The 14029-nt window shown below is 42.9% G+C and overlaps 1 protein-coding gene across 11 annotated transcripts in view; it reads left to right on the forward strand.

Moving 5' to 3' along the window:
• Positions 1-14029, forward strand: part of DLGAP1 (DLG associated protein 1) — a 2415981-nt gene that overhangs the window by 2370253 nt on the left and 31699 nt on the right. The gene's annotated exons all lie outside the window — the stretch shown is intronic.

Genomic DNA, 14029 nt, shown 5'->3' on the forward strand with positions numbered 1-14029 from the left:
ATAAACTTTTGCTGCTTTGTCACGCCATGCCTCCAAATTCTAGACTTCTTACACTTTTGCATGGACCCAATATATTTTTCTCGGGGTCTAGCTATCCCTGTAGTGGGAGGGCCTCTGTCATTCCTCGGTGGACTTCATATAATTTTCTTTGGTTGCATCGGTGTCTGCAGGCTTTCACTTCTGTCTGTCCTTTGCAGGTTCGACCCATTAATCCACATAAATGCACGACAAAGAAGGTAAGTATCCACATAATCAACTGTGTCTCTTCTTACACTCTTCACAATACTTCATACTTTACCGCCACACTATTTTACAGCATGGGGAAGATTTAAGCAGGGTCGCCTCCTCCATTAGGGTGGAAGAGGGTAGCCTCCCCTACCCACCCGCCAGCAGCAGCAGGACTGCAACCTTTAGAAACACAACAACAATAAACACTTTTTATTGTTGTTTTGTTTTTAAAGGGGCATGGCCATGAGGGTCACGAGCATGGAGGGGAGTGCACAGAACACTCCCCTTAAGTGTGCATGTATGTTTGGCCGACTGTCTCGGGCCGGCCAAACATACAGGCGCACAAGGGCTCTCTCCAACCCAGCACTGTGGTGGCGAGTTGGAGAAAGCCTGCACAGACTCCCTGTCTACGCTGAAGCGCCAAGCTGGGGCGCTCCAGCCAAATTATGATGCTGCTTTGAGCAGCATCATGATTGGTGCAGGGTAGACTGGGAGCCTGTGCCTGGAGTGCGACAGCTGCGGCGACGCAGGAGCAGCGCAGCAACGGGGTAAGTAATTAAATTTTTTTTTTTATATACATGGATTTGTTTGGCCTCCCCACCCCCATGCCAAGTCGCCAGCCGTGACTGGATTTAAGAGCCCCTTGCACCACATTAGCACCTCCTTAGCATAATTGTTTTATGCTAAGGCGGCGCTAAGGTGGCCCTTTCCCGCTTCATATTTACAAAGTGGCGCAATGCATGCATTGCACCACTTTGTAACCCTTTGCGCCACATTATGCCTGAACCAGGCATAATATGTGCAAGGCCGATGTTCCCCCATTAGGGGGAACAAAAAAATGGTGCACAGAATTCTAAAAGATTACTTTGCTCCATTTTTTGCGCAATTTTTAACGCCTGCACAAAGCAGACATTAAAAGGAGGCACACCTTTATTTATAATGGGCCTCAATGTACTTTGCAGGATTAGCGTCAACATTTTATGCTAATCCTGCAAAGCACCAAACTAGCATCAGAAACTTTGATGCTAGTTCCCTAACTACCTCCATGGTGCGCCATATCTTGAATAAGGCGCACACATGGTGGTGAGAGGGGGCGCTAAAAGGCGCAATAAATGTGGCGCTGCATTGGATGCAGCAGGACTTTTCTTAAATCAGGCCCTATGTTTACAGCATGTCTTTAAACCTCACCAAACATCTCCCTTACAGGCCAGCCTATAACCAGCATAACTTCCACCCACGCTCAGTAACGTGACTCAAATCAGAGAGCTTTGCAACCTTGTCAGAGCAAGAGCTGCAGAGCCATACCAAAAGCAAAGCAGTGATGTTCAAATAATAATGAACTCCAAAAACATTTGCATTAAACACCTTTTGATCAAGCATCCATCTGCAAACTTTGAACGACCTCCCAGAACCAGTATAATAATGTTTTTATAGAATGCACATTAACTAGGTCTCAAGTTGTTTCCCGAATCTGAGAAGAACTTCTTCGTCCTTAAGTGAGTCTGGAAGTGAGTTTCAACTCATGACAGAAAAGGCATGTCTGCAGAACTGCAGGGTCGTCTGATTACTTAAGTGAAGAGCTGCCCTCAAAGTGCAAGAAGGGAACTATTGCATAAAACAAGACTCAGGAGGTGAGTTGCTAGACGAGTAGTCCGCCTTGAGTCCACCTTATGAACCAAACAAAGGGATTTAAACATGATTCTCTTTTTCACCAGGAGCCAATGAAATAGATCCAGAATCTGGGCAATAGGAGAACTGTGAGAGCCATCAATGGCTAACCAGGCTGCAATATTTTGGATCAGTTAAAGTCAGTGCTTAATTTGTAAATAAAAATGTGCTGATACCCAAAGCTCTACTTTCAAACATGCAGCTGCTGCAATTAAATGCGCGAGCAGGGAATACTGAGGAGGCATAATCCTGAAGCCTTCTCACACCTGTTTAAACCGTTTACAGACACTCCCGGTCCCTTCAGCTCACTCTTGCTGCTTTCTGCTTTCTCCCTTTGTGACTCTTTTTCGTTTTTCTCTTCCTCCATCTTTGCCACATGTGTCTTTTGCTCGCAGTAAATAATTGAGGCTGACAAATAAGTGCTGGCCCTCAAAAATAAGCGCTGGTACCCCGCACCAGAAACCACCGACTCAAATTAAGCACTGGTTTAAGTTTTCTAAGAAGCAACACAGTTTAGGTCAGACAGATGGCATTGCAGTAGCCTAAAAGAGATTAAATAGATGCATTCAAGATTGAAATCTTTTGGACAGGAGAGAACAAATAAAGCCCATGTTTAAGCACATGGTCTCCGTGCCATCTCCACCCTGCACTTCTCTCCGCTGCTCATCTGCCAGCTCCCCCTGCTTTATTGCTGCTTTTCTGCAGTTGTGTCTCTCCTGTCCCCCTTCTGTTTTGCCTCTCTCTGCTGCCTCTCCGTTTGTGCCTCCTTTTTTCCTCCTGTCTCTTTTGCCTCCCTGCTGCTTTTCACCAGTTGTGCCTCTAGTTTGCAGCTTTTTGCACTCGCTGCCGTTTTTTTCCTGACATCTTGCCCCCATCTTCCCACCTCCCGGAGAACCTCCATCCACCCAGGACTTACTTAATGGAGGCGCAGGGTGACCTCCTTGAGCAGGACCCCGTGCTGGCTCCCCCCTGTGCGTCTCTCCACTCATTTGCTAGCTCTCCCTGCTTTTTTGCTGTTTTTCCCCTGTTGTGCCTCCTCCCTGCTCCTTCTTTTTTTGCCTCTCTCTGCTGCTTCTCTAGTTTGTGCCTCCTTTATCCTTTTTCTCTCTTGCTGGTGCTTTTCACCAGTTGTGCTTCCATTTTGGCCCTTTTTGCCCCGCTGCTGCTGTTTTCTCGATATTCTCACCCTGCTTCCCGCCTCCCAGAGCCCCTCACTCCACCCAGGATCCACTTAATGGACGCCTCAGCCCGACCCTATTGAGCAGGTCCCCATGCTAGCTCCCCCTTGTGCATATCTCTGCTCCTCATATACCATCTCTCCCTTCCTTTTTGCTGATTTCCCCCAGTTGTGCCTCCTTTCTCCTACTTGTATTTTGCCTCTCTCTGCTGCTTCTCCAGTTTGTAATTGTAATTGTATTTATGTAGCGCTTACTACCCCCGACGAGGCATCGAAGCACTTTTCAGCGAGTAGCACGTTTCTCCGGGACCCAAAAGGATTAGTGGTGGATTAGTATAGGGAAATATGAGTACAGTATTCATATAGGTATAGGGAGGTCTGAGTTAATTTGAGCGGAGGATATGTGAGTCTGTTAGCTGGTTTGAATAGAATAATGAAGGGATAGAGGAGGGAAGAATCCAGAAGTGTTAACTGGGAGATCATTATAGTAAGTAGAGGTTTGGGATAAGTAAAGGAGAGGTTGAGGATGGAAGAGTGTGTAGAAAGGGATTAGAGAGATCACATTAGTTAAATGTGGTTTGGGATGAGTCAAAGGAGAGATAAATGAGGGAGAATTTAGTAGGGTTGCTTGGGAGATCATAGTCATAAACCGAGGTTTGGGTGAGCCAGGATGGGCAGAGGAGAGAAGAGTCTGCGAAGGGTTATTTTGGAGATCATAGTAGTACAATGGGTTTGGGATGAGTCAGAGAGTGGATATAGAGGATAGACTGATAGAGTTATAGGGTGATGGTCAGACAGAGTAAAGCTTTCAAGAGATTTTTTTCCTCTTGTACAGTAGAATTAGAGTAGTAAATGTACAGATACAGGAGTGCATAATTAAGAGAATAAATAAATGCGTAAGAAATATAATATTGAGATTTAAAGTTGTATCTTATAAACACAGGCTTTCAAGAGTTACAGTATTTGAAGTTCATTTATTTGTGTACTTGTATAACCTTATTTTATATTTCCTCAATATTTCAATAGTAAAATGCTTGTAGATAAATAATTAAGAAAATATTTACCTATTGTGATAGTTAAAATAAAAACAGAGACTTATAAGCATCTAATCAAGCAACTTATGTAGAAACTATGCAATGACCTATGAACATGTCAAGTGTAGAATTTTATACACATATACATACATAGAAACATAGACATACATAATATATATATATATATATATATACATATATATACATATACACACACACACACACACACACACACATGCATACAAATACATACATATATACATTTAAATGAAGTAAAATTTACATTTGTTAAACAGGCCTAAAGATTATGTGTATATTTTAAGATAAAATAGTTATTATATGTATTTGTACAAAGAAATACACATATCTAGATATATATACACACAATCAAATTATAACGTGTTTACATACATGGGGATATGCAGTCCATTGCTGTTTGAGTATGGTGGTTATGTAGGAAAGAGACAATTCTTGAGTAGTATTCTGAAGACAAGATAATTATCTGTGGATCTTATGTTTGGGGAGTAATAAATTCCATAATTTGGTCACTTGAACAGAGAATAATTTACCACCTATTGTCTTTTTCTTGCATGGTAGGGTGACAATCTTGAGTGAAGGTTTCTTTGTTGAATGTATTTGGTAATTTTATTCCTGATGAAAAGTGGTCCTATCCCATGTATTGCTCTATGGGTGATAGAAATCAGGTTGAAGGTGGATCGCCTTGCAACCAGTAACCAATGTAGGGCCCTCAAGGCTGGTGATATGTGGACTAGTGGCTTTACATGTAGGAGTACTCCGACAGCCGAGTTCTGAATGCATTGTAGTTTTTGCAAATTAGATAGAGATGATCCATGGTAGAGGCCATTGGCATATTCATCACAACACATAGCAAATAAGTTCATATAGAATTTTTTTTACAACATAAAAGTTCAATAGAGCTTAGGTGAACCATGATTAGGTACAGGAAAAAGCTTACACAATTTGATACAGTACCCTTCACGCAGTAGCCCTAATTTCCTACTATAGTAAGGCATAATAAAAAGGTGCACAAATGCCTAAAGTGTTTATGCCATACAGTACTCACATTCTAGAATCATTGCTGACTCGTTACTCAATACTAAAAACTACTTAAAGTGCCATATATATATTTATTGAGATAGCAATACCATTTATCTCCACGAGAAAGTAATATTAGACCTATACATAATATTAACATATTGAAGCGAGACCGGTTCTTTGTACCCAATATACCTAATTCAGGATGTGGCACTGTAAAGGCGCGACTTAATCAATTTGCAATAATACCTTGCCCTGGCACCTTGGCTTTTGAAACCTCACACGACCAATAAGTTGCGGTGCTGGTATTTACATTCTCAGTGCATCTAATGCCACCCAGATGCTTTGGTATTTCTTCAGGTTACCCATTCACTTAGCATAGGCCTCTTCAAATTGCCTTACCTGCTGTAGCTTTGCCAACCACTCCTGAGGAGTTGGCACTGTGGTTGTACACCAGCATTGTAGAATCAATTACCTTGCGACAGCTAATGATGCTGGAACTAAACTCTGAATTTGGTTATCCAGGCTAGATGTTTGACTTGAAACCCCAAACAGTACCAACTTCAATGCTTCCTGCAAGGCCATCCGAATTCCTTGGCTCAATTGAAAAACATACATCCCAGAATTGAGCTAACTTGGGACACTCAAAAAAATATGGACCCAATGTATGCATTCATAACAGATTAATACATTCTATGAGTAGCTTTACAGGAATAGTATGCAAACCAGAGAGATAAAACGCACATTCTCATTAAATGTGCTGCCCGAAGAGCTTTATAACCCAAAATCGAGATACATTCACAGTCTTCAAGTGTCAGACTACATCCTGTCTCCTGCTCTTTCTTGGTTAGATGCCTTTTTATCAGTGATGAATCAGTGTATTTCGATAGAGATCTATACCAATTTCCTATTCCGACTAATTGGCTTTTGTAGCAAAATTTTATGATAACTTCTGAAACATAATGGACTGGGGTGGCATCACTTGGGAATGCAGGACTCACAGATGGTAGAGTCCAGATGCCACGATAAAGGTTGTTGAGTTTTCTGATCAGGAGGCCAGGCAACTAGCCCTTGAGGTCACTCTGGGGTCCTGGGTTTAGAGATGTAGGTCCAGTGCTTCTCATCCAGGCACGAGGGCAGCAGATCAGCAGTCCAGTCCATGGCTCCAGTACTGCATGAAGTTGAAGCCGGCTTTTCTTCAAGCTTCTAAATTGGATAAAGCTACACCAAAGCTTGGGCGCCCGAGCCCCAATTCAAAGTTTTATCTCTGCCCAATTGGCAAGCCAGGAGCCCAGAAAAAAATCTCCCAGTGTCAAATACCCTTTAGAATTCCAAACCCTGCAAACAGTTTCTGGAATTGCCAAGTCAAGCCCCTGACAATCCTGCAACCTTACCAACTGATGACAGGCTTCACCAGAAAAAAACGTTTGAAATGAACCAACGTATGTCACCTAGCACCTTATACCTTGTTCTTTTTGGCATTTTTGCCATTTTAAGAAACACAGGCAAACTACCACCACTCTCCTGTGCCATATTCCCTGTAAAACAAATATCATAATTCCCACCTGAGCCCGTCCCCACCTTACCCTTTTTAAGCATTGTATTCAACCATGCAGTCTGATAATATAAAGAAAAATCTGGTAAAGCAAGTCCTCCCTGTTCTTTATCTAACTGCAAAATTGAATACTTCACTATATGATGTTTTCCTTTCCATAGGAACTTGATAACAAGAGAATCTAGGTGTCTAAAACAGCCATTGTTAACCTTTATGGGGAGATTTGTGAAAAGAAATAAAAGAATGTTAATACTGACATTTTGATTAATGACACTTTGCCTATTAATGTGAGAGGCAGCAAGGACCATTTTTCAAGCAGATCTTTCAATTTGAGCAACGCTTTTTCATAATTGAGCGTAAATGAATTCATATAGTCATTTGACGCCATAATCCAAAGATACCTTATGGGGCAATTATTACTAAAGCTCTGGGTTAGTGCTTGGGGAAACACTGATGGACAGGCATTGAAGAGCAATGCCATGGTCTTGTCCTGATTGACCTTGTACCACTAAGATTCGTACAATCTTGGATAATATCAAATACTCCCTATATATTTTGCTGGTCAGCTTTCAAATAAAGTACCAGGTCATCCGCAAATTACTTCAATTTGGACATCTCTTGCAAGAGGGGATAATACTACCTGAACTACGAATGCATTCTGCTAATGGCTCAATAAACAGTGTGAAAAGTATAGGAGACATTGGGCACCCCGTCGTGTGCCACGTTGTATCTTCCCACTGCTGACTCACCTTGTATTGATTATTACATGTGCTTCTGCCCCTTGAAATAGTCTTTTAAGCATTGAGATAATTTGATCCAGAAACCCAAATTTCTCTAATGCAAAAAAGGGCATCCCAATTCACAAGGTCGAACGCCTTCTCAGCATCGACCATTGCGAATACGCCCCCATTTTGGGTACGGGAAAAATAATCTATAGCCTGAACCAAATACTGCATATTGGCGACCGATGTGCACTTTGGTAGAAGCCCACACTGGTCTTTATGGATCAGAGACTGCCCAACCTCAATTATACGAGATGCCCAGATTTTGGCTAATAGTATGTAGCGCTGAGTAGGCTAAATGGGCGATAAGAATGAACACTAAGGCCCAAATTTATACATTTTTAGCGCCGCATTTGCGCCACTTTTTGATGCAAAAGCGGCACAAACTTACAAAGTACAAGTAAAGTATAAATATGGGCCTAAGAGAATCTTTCCCTTTTTAAAAAAAGCCCCCCACTACTGACTCTTTGAATGTCACTGGAATATCCAAACTGTCACTTAATTGATTGAATAAGCGTACAAGCTGGGGCAATAACTCTTTCTGAAATACCTTATCCACTTCAGTAGGAATACCATCATTATCGGTTGCTTTGACATTAGTCATTCGTTGGAGCCCCCTACAGCCTCCTCCAGTGCAATATCTGCTATTACATGGTCGACCTGCACCCCGCCAGACCCAGAAGCCTAAATTGGCTATAAAACGCTTCCAGGCTGGATCGAGAAACAGCCTTATTATGGCCATAAATATTACTATAGTGACGTCGAAAAATCAGGGCAATTTTAATATCCTCTTTTTGATTCAAATTAGACCCGGGATCTTTCATCTTCCTAATATGCAGTTTTTCTTGTTTCGCTCAGACAGACCAGGCTCACAATTTACTCACCAACTGACTCTCCTCATACTGTTGCTGGAGAAAATTCTTTGAACTAACAATTTCTTCACAAACAGAGAAGTCACGTAGCCTCTGTCTGGCCTGATCGAACTTAAGCCTGCGGTCAATCCCACACCGTGCCCTCTTCTGAATTAGAGCCTTATGTGCTTGATCAAGAGTATCTTGCAATTAATTGACACGTATTTCCCAGACCCTCCTCTGAGCTGACTTATAAGCAATGACCTGCCCTCGGAATGCAGCTTTAAATGATTCCCTTACTGAGAATGGAGAGGCTGTGCCCTGTTTAATCTCAAAGAATTCCGGAATAAATTTACGTGTACTGATCACCCACTCCTGGTTGATAAGGAGTGCCTTATTGAACTGCCAGGGTACCTTTGAAATTCGAATATGCTCCATTGCCATGCTAACCCCAACCACCAAATGATCTCAGAATGCATTAGCCCAAATCCCAGTCCCATCCCATTTAGCTGACTTGGAAATTAAAAAAATAGTCCAGACAGGAGTTGTATTCTACTGGCTTGAAAAACAGGTAAATTGCACTTGCCTGTTACGGTCAGCTCCCCATGGATCCACTAGATTTAAACTGCTTTTAATTGCTGCCATCACTTTGGTTGTTTTAAGCTTCAACTGTTTTTTGAACTTGTGTGAGGTATCCAGCTTAAGATCCTGTATGAAATTAAAATCACCCCCAAATTAATGGGTCTGAAAACATTTCCTTCAGTGTGGCATCATCATCCTGGACTGGGCCATAGTAATAAAGGAGATTGAGAAAGACTTCCTGGACCTGAACTTTCAACAGGATCCATCATCTCTCCTTATCCCTAATGACTTCACTTATTTCCCAATCTAACCGCCTTAACAAAAAAATCTCCAGCTTTCCCACAGCAAGCCCTGCGGACAAAAAAAAAACATGCAAATTGGCTTCAGGAATACAAATATGTTGGTGTACTCTCTTTCAAATGGGTCTCTTAAAGAAAAACGACTTCAGAATTAAAAGTACAAGAATGATCTTGACGATGTGTGGTGGACAAGGGTCAGAAGGGCAGCCGGAAGGCCTGCTTGCTTTGACCAGATTCATAAATTCACTTTGTGATATTTGTTTGAAGGAGTGTAGAGGCTGAGCTGGCTTACCCTTGGAGGGGATTTTTGAAAATGGGTGGTGGTTTTCATTTGCTTTGAATAGGAGTCCAATGTGTCTGCCATAGTTGCGTAATGATTTGCCGGTTTGTCTGCAAAATCTTGACTAATGGGTTGGTTTCCTTCCATACATTTAGGTTTTCGAAACTTGTTGAGAATTTTACAAAAATTCTTTATTTGCAGATGTAGCATTTTGAGTAGTCCCTTTTTTAAAAATCTTTTTTGATTCATGATTTGTATATTTTGTTAAGTTTGCATAGCTGAAGTTTGTCTTGAATATTGTTTGATTTGATCCAGGTTCGTTGCAGCCTTCTGATTTGTAGTTTTATATTTATTTAGTTCTGTATTTCTCCAAGGTGCTTGTTTTCTTTTGTTGTGTTTTGTTTTTCTTAATGGTATTAGGATATCGAAAGCTTCCTGTAGCCACCTGTAAAGTTTTTGAACAGAATTTATTGTTTCTAGATCTGTGTTGGCTGTTAGTTGTGTTTCAAAGAGTTCAAACTTGAGTTTGTTCCATGGTCGATAGTTAAATGTATGTAAGGTGGATGTGGGTGTGTTGATGTGTGGTGTTTTATGTTGGAAAGTTACCAAATGGTGGTCTGACCATGTGACTGGTGTAATGCTTTGAACAGTAACTAGTTCTGGATGTGTCCAGCGATTGTGTACAGTGTGATGTAGGTTCAATGTGACTAGGCCAGTGATGATAGCTTTTGAATGGGGCATATTGGGTTTGCCAAACTAAGGGGCAGAATTATGGAAAGTGGCGCTGTACAAAGTGCAGCGCCACTTTCCCTGCACCCCTTAGCACCCCCCTTTCCGCCACTATGTGTGTGCGTATTTAAAATACGGCGCACCATGGTGCAGGGTAGGGGGCAATAGCATAATTTTTCAGGAAGCTATTGATGTACTCTGCAGAAGTAGCGGGAAGATATTGGCGCTACTCTTGCAGAGTACATAGGGCCCCATTCTAATTAATGGAAGCCCCCTATTAACGGCTGCTTTTGAGCAGGTGTTAAAAGCGCCATGAAAATGGCGCAAGAAAATCTAATAGATTTCCTCACGCTGTATTTCTGGCTCCCCTAATGGGGGAACGCCCCCTTTGCATACATTATGACGATTATTGCAAAAATAATGACGTGAATGTGGTGCAAGGTGGCGATAGGGCATTATAAATATGCCCCCAAATTTTTAGGTCTCCAAGAATGCATAGGTTGGATCATAGGGTTATATCGTTTAAAACTGTGTCCAGAAATGTGTGAATTGCTAGGTGGTGGTCTGTAAAGGAGAAGGAAGTACCAGGAGGTAGTTGGTGTAGGTTTGCATCTGGTGACGAGGGTCTCACAGCTTTGTATGAAGATGTTTGTTTTGCTAAGATTTATTGCTTGTTTGAATATAACAGTTAGTCCACCTCCTATTTTGCCTATATGATTTTGTGTGATAGTTTGATAGCCTGGAGGAATGGTTTCATGCAACACTGGGGCCATGTCATCTCCCAACCGTCATTCAGTTATGAAAAGTAAGTCAGGTTGTGTTAGTAAGTAGGTTGTAGATGTGGTGCTTGTTTTTAGAGAGTGATCGAGCATTTATGAGTAGGCAGTTTAGAGATTGTGTTTTGGTGGTGGTGTGATTTTGTTTTGTAGAGGAGTTATCACTATATTTTGAACTTGTAGCAGGTGTGTCAGTGCTGATATTAACTGTATGAGCGTCACAATAGTGTTGTTTTTCTATATTTTTTCCTCGTCCAGCATGTTTAGAAAATATTTTTGGGGGTCTGCGTATGTTGATGGTGGAGATGGTGGTTGAGAGTGAGATGGTGAGTTGTGTTGTTTTTGTAGATTACCCTTGTTTTGTAATAGACGAGGATGCGAAACAGTAAAGAGTGGCATGTTGTACATTTTGTTTGCATCTGTTTAGGGCCGAAGGAGTATGGGTTAGGGGTGTTGGTGGAGCATGTGGGTCATATTTTAAGGCTCCAAATTATGCAATGGATGATCGGAAGGTGAATGAATGTTGTGTCTGCGTGTTTGTGGTAGATGTTGGTGAAGAATGAGAATTTCTGAGTAAAGCTGGTTTAGGATTTGTATTATTTCTGTAGTCATGAATTTGGGAGTGGGCATTGTGGAAAGGTTTTTGAAAGTGTGTGTGATTTTGATGTGGTGGTGTTTGTGAGTTTTTGTGGAGTAGAGAGAGGAAATAAAGATGTAGTGTTTTTGTGAAGGATTTGTATGTGAGTTACTGCTGATGAGTGGTATTTCAAAAGTACAGAGGGTGGTGATGTATTTTGGAGAAGAGTGTATGTTGTGAGTAGGAGGGGATGGACAAGAGCTATGATTGTTTGTTGTGTGTAATTGGTAAAAAGAGGAGTGTGTTTGTGGAGTGTGTGATGAGAGGCTGAGTATAGGTTTCACCATGAAAAAGGGGGTCTGTTATGAGTAAGTGGGAGCTACAGCTGGTGTTGTCTATGAACAGGGAGTGTGTGTCTGCATGCATTAAAGTTTTGTACAATGTGGTTTTGTGTTGTGTTTGTAATATGTGAATGTGTTAGTGGTATGGGACAAAGTTGTGTTTTGTGTGAGAAAGAAGGTGCCATAGTGTTATAGTTTTGGTAGAATGGTGCATAGGTGTAATTTGTGCGGTTTCGTGGCGGTTGATGAGACATTGAAATCTGTATGAGGTTTGTTTGTGGTGTATGAGTACAATGCCTTTGCTGATATTGTGTTTGGATGTTGGAGGATGTGAAGGGCTCAAGGTTCTTACTGGAAAATTGAAAATTGGGCAGCATCTCTGGCCTAGGCCTGACCAGTCCCAAACAGGCCCAAACAGGCAACTGTCCTTGTCCTCTCCGCCCTCAGCCTTGGCTCCCGGGTGGAGACGCCCTGAACTCTAGGCTTAAGTAGCCCTATTGGCCAATGTTCTAACCCTAACCAATCAGAATTCTAACCCTAAACCCTAAAGCCAATGGGAGACCTGGTCATATCAACCAATCACAGCCCTAGCCCTAACAGCCAATAGAAATCAAAGCTCTAACCCCAGGTCCTATAGGAAACCTAGCCCTGGTACCAATCAGAATGCAAACCCTAACCCTAGAACCAATGAGAGACCTTGCCTTATTAATCAATCACAGCCCTACCCTAACAGCCAATCTAAACCAAAGCCCTATCCCTAGGTCCAATAGAAACCCTGGCCCTAGTAGTAGTCAGAATGCAAACCCTAGACTAATGTAAACCGACACTGGTAGGGAAAAAACACTTTTTAACAAATAAGGATACACAGAAAATATGCGATCTTCCAACCTTCTTGACTCAGGCACACCTGGCTGGTTAGAGCGCAGAGAAGCTGGGCTGACAAAATGGAGGTGGCTGTCTTGTGGTTCCCTCCACAAACTCCTTTCTCTTCCTTTCTCCTTTGTCTCCTGCTGCTGCTTCTCCAGTATGTGCTTCCTTTTTCCTTCTTTCTCCTTTGCCTTTCTCCGCTGCTTTTCACCAGTTGTGCCTCTAGTTTGCTACTTTTTGCCCCTGCTGCTGCACTTTATCCTGCCATTCTTACCCTGCGTCCTGCCTCCCAGAGACCCTCCCTCCACCCAGGACCTACCTGCAGTGCGGGTGCGCCACCAGCCCACCAAATCCAAGCCCATCTGCGCCCATCTTCACCTGGACTGCACCCAGTGCCAGGAACCATGGCCCTCTGGCCACCCACAGATACTCTGCCACAGAACTCCGAGTCCTGGAGCCCGGACACCGCAACAACTGCTGCCTCGCATCTCCTCATTTAGAAACAGGACCATTCACCTGCCACTGCTGTCTCTTCACCTGCAACTCAGGACCCCCCCACTCTCACAAAAACCCATGTGACTCCCACTTTGTGACCATCCTGCAACCACTCCAGTGCCTCCTGCTCAATGCCCATCTCTCTGCAAAGACGCCACCGAAATCTGGGGCACCATTTCCACCCTCGCCCCTGACATGATCATCACTGAGACCTGACTCAGCCCCTTCTCCACCCCTAAAATCATCACCGCAAAGCCCAACAGCTGCAAGATGACACACAGGGACCGTATCAACAAACACAGAGGAGGCATCACCATCATCCACAAAGAAACAATCCGCTGCACCTCCACCTAAGATGACAACCCACCGATCATGGAACACCTCAACTTCCAACTCCACACCGACGACAAAATGACCATCAGAGGCTCCCTCACCTTCATACCCCTAGGACCACACATCGGCTTCTGCGATACCATAACCGACTTCATCGCCCCACTAGCCATTGAGTCCAAGCACTACATATTCCTCTGAAACCTCAAGTTCCACCTGAATGACCCCACAGACACAAACTCCACCAACCTCCTGGAGCGCTTGAGCAACATCAGCCTCACCCAACTGGTCACAGACCACACACCCAAAGCAGGACACACACTGGACCCAAACTTCACAGCCATCGACAAAGTCTAATACAGAACTCACCTGGACCGACTGCTCTGTTGTCCATTTCACCAT

The sequence above is a fragment of the Pleurodeles waltl genome, chromosome 2_2 (assembly GCF_031143425.1).
Source record: "Pleurodeles waltl isolate 20211129_DDA chromosome 2_2, aPleWal1.hap1.20221129, whole genome shotgun sequence".
Classification (NCBI taxonomy): Eukaryota; Metazoa; Chordata; class Amphibia; order Caudata; family Salamandridae; genus Pleurodeles; species Pleurodeles waltl.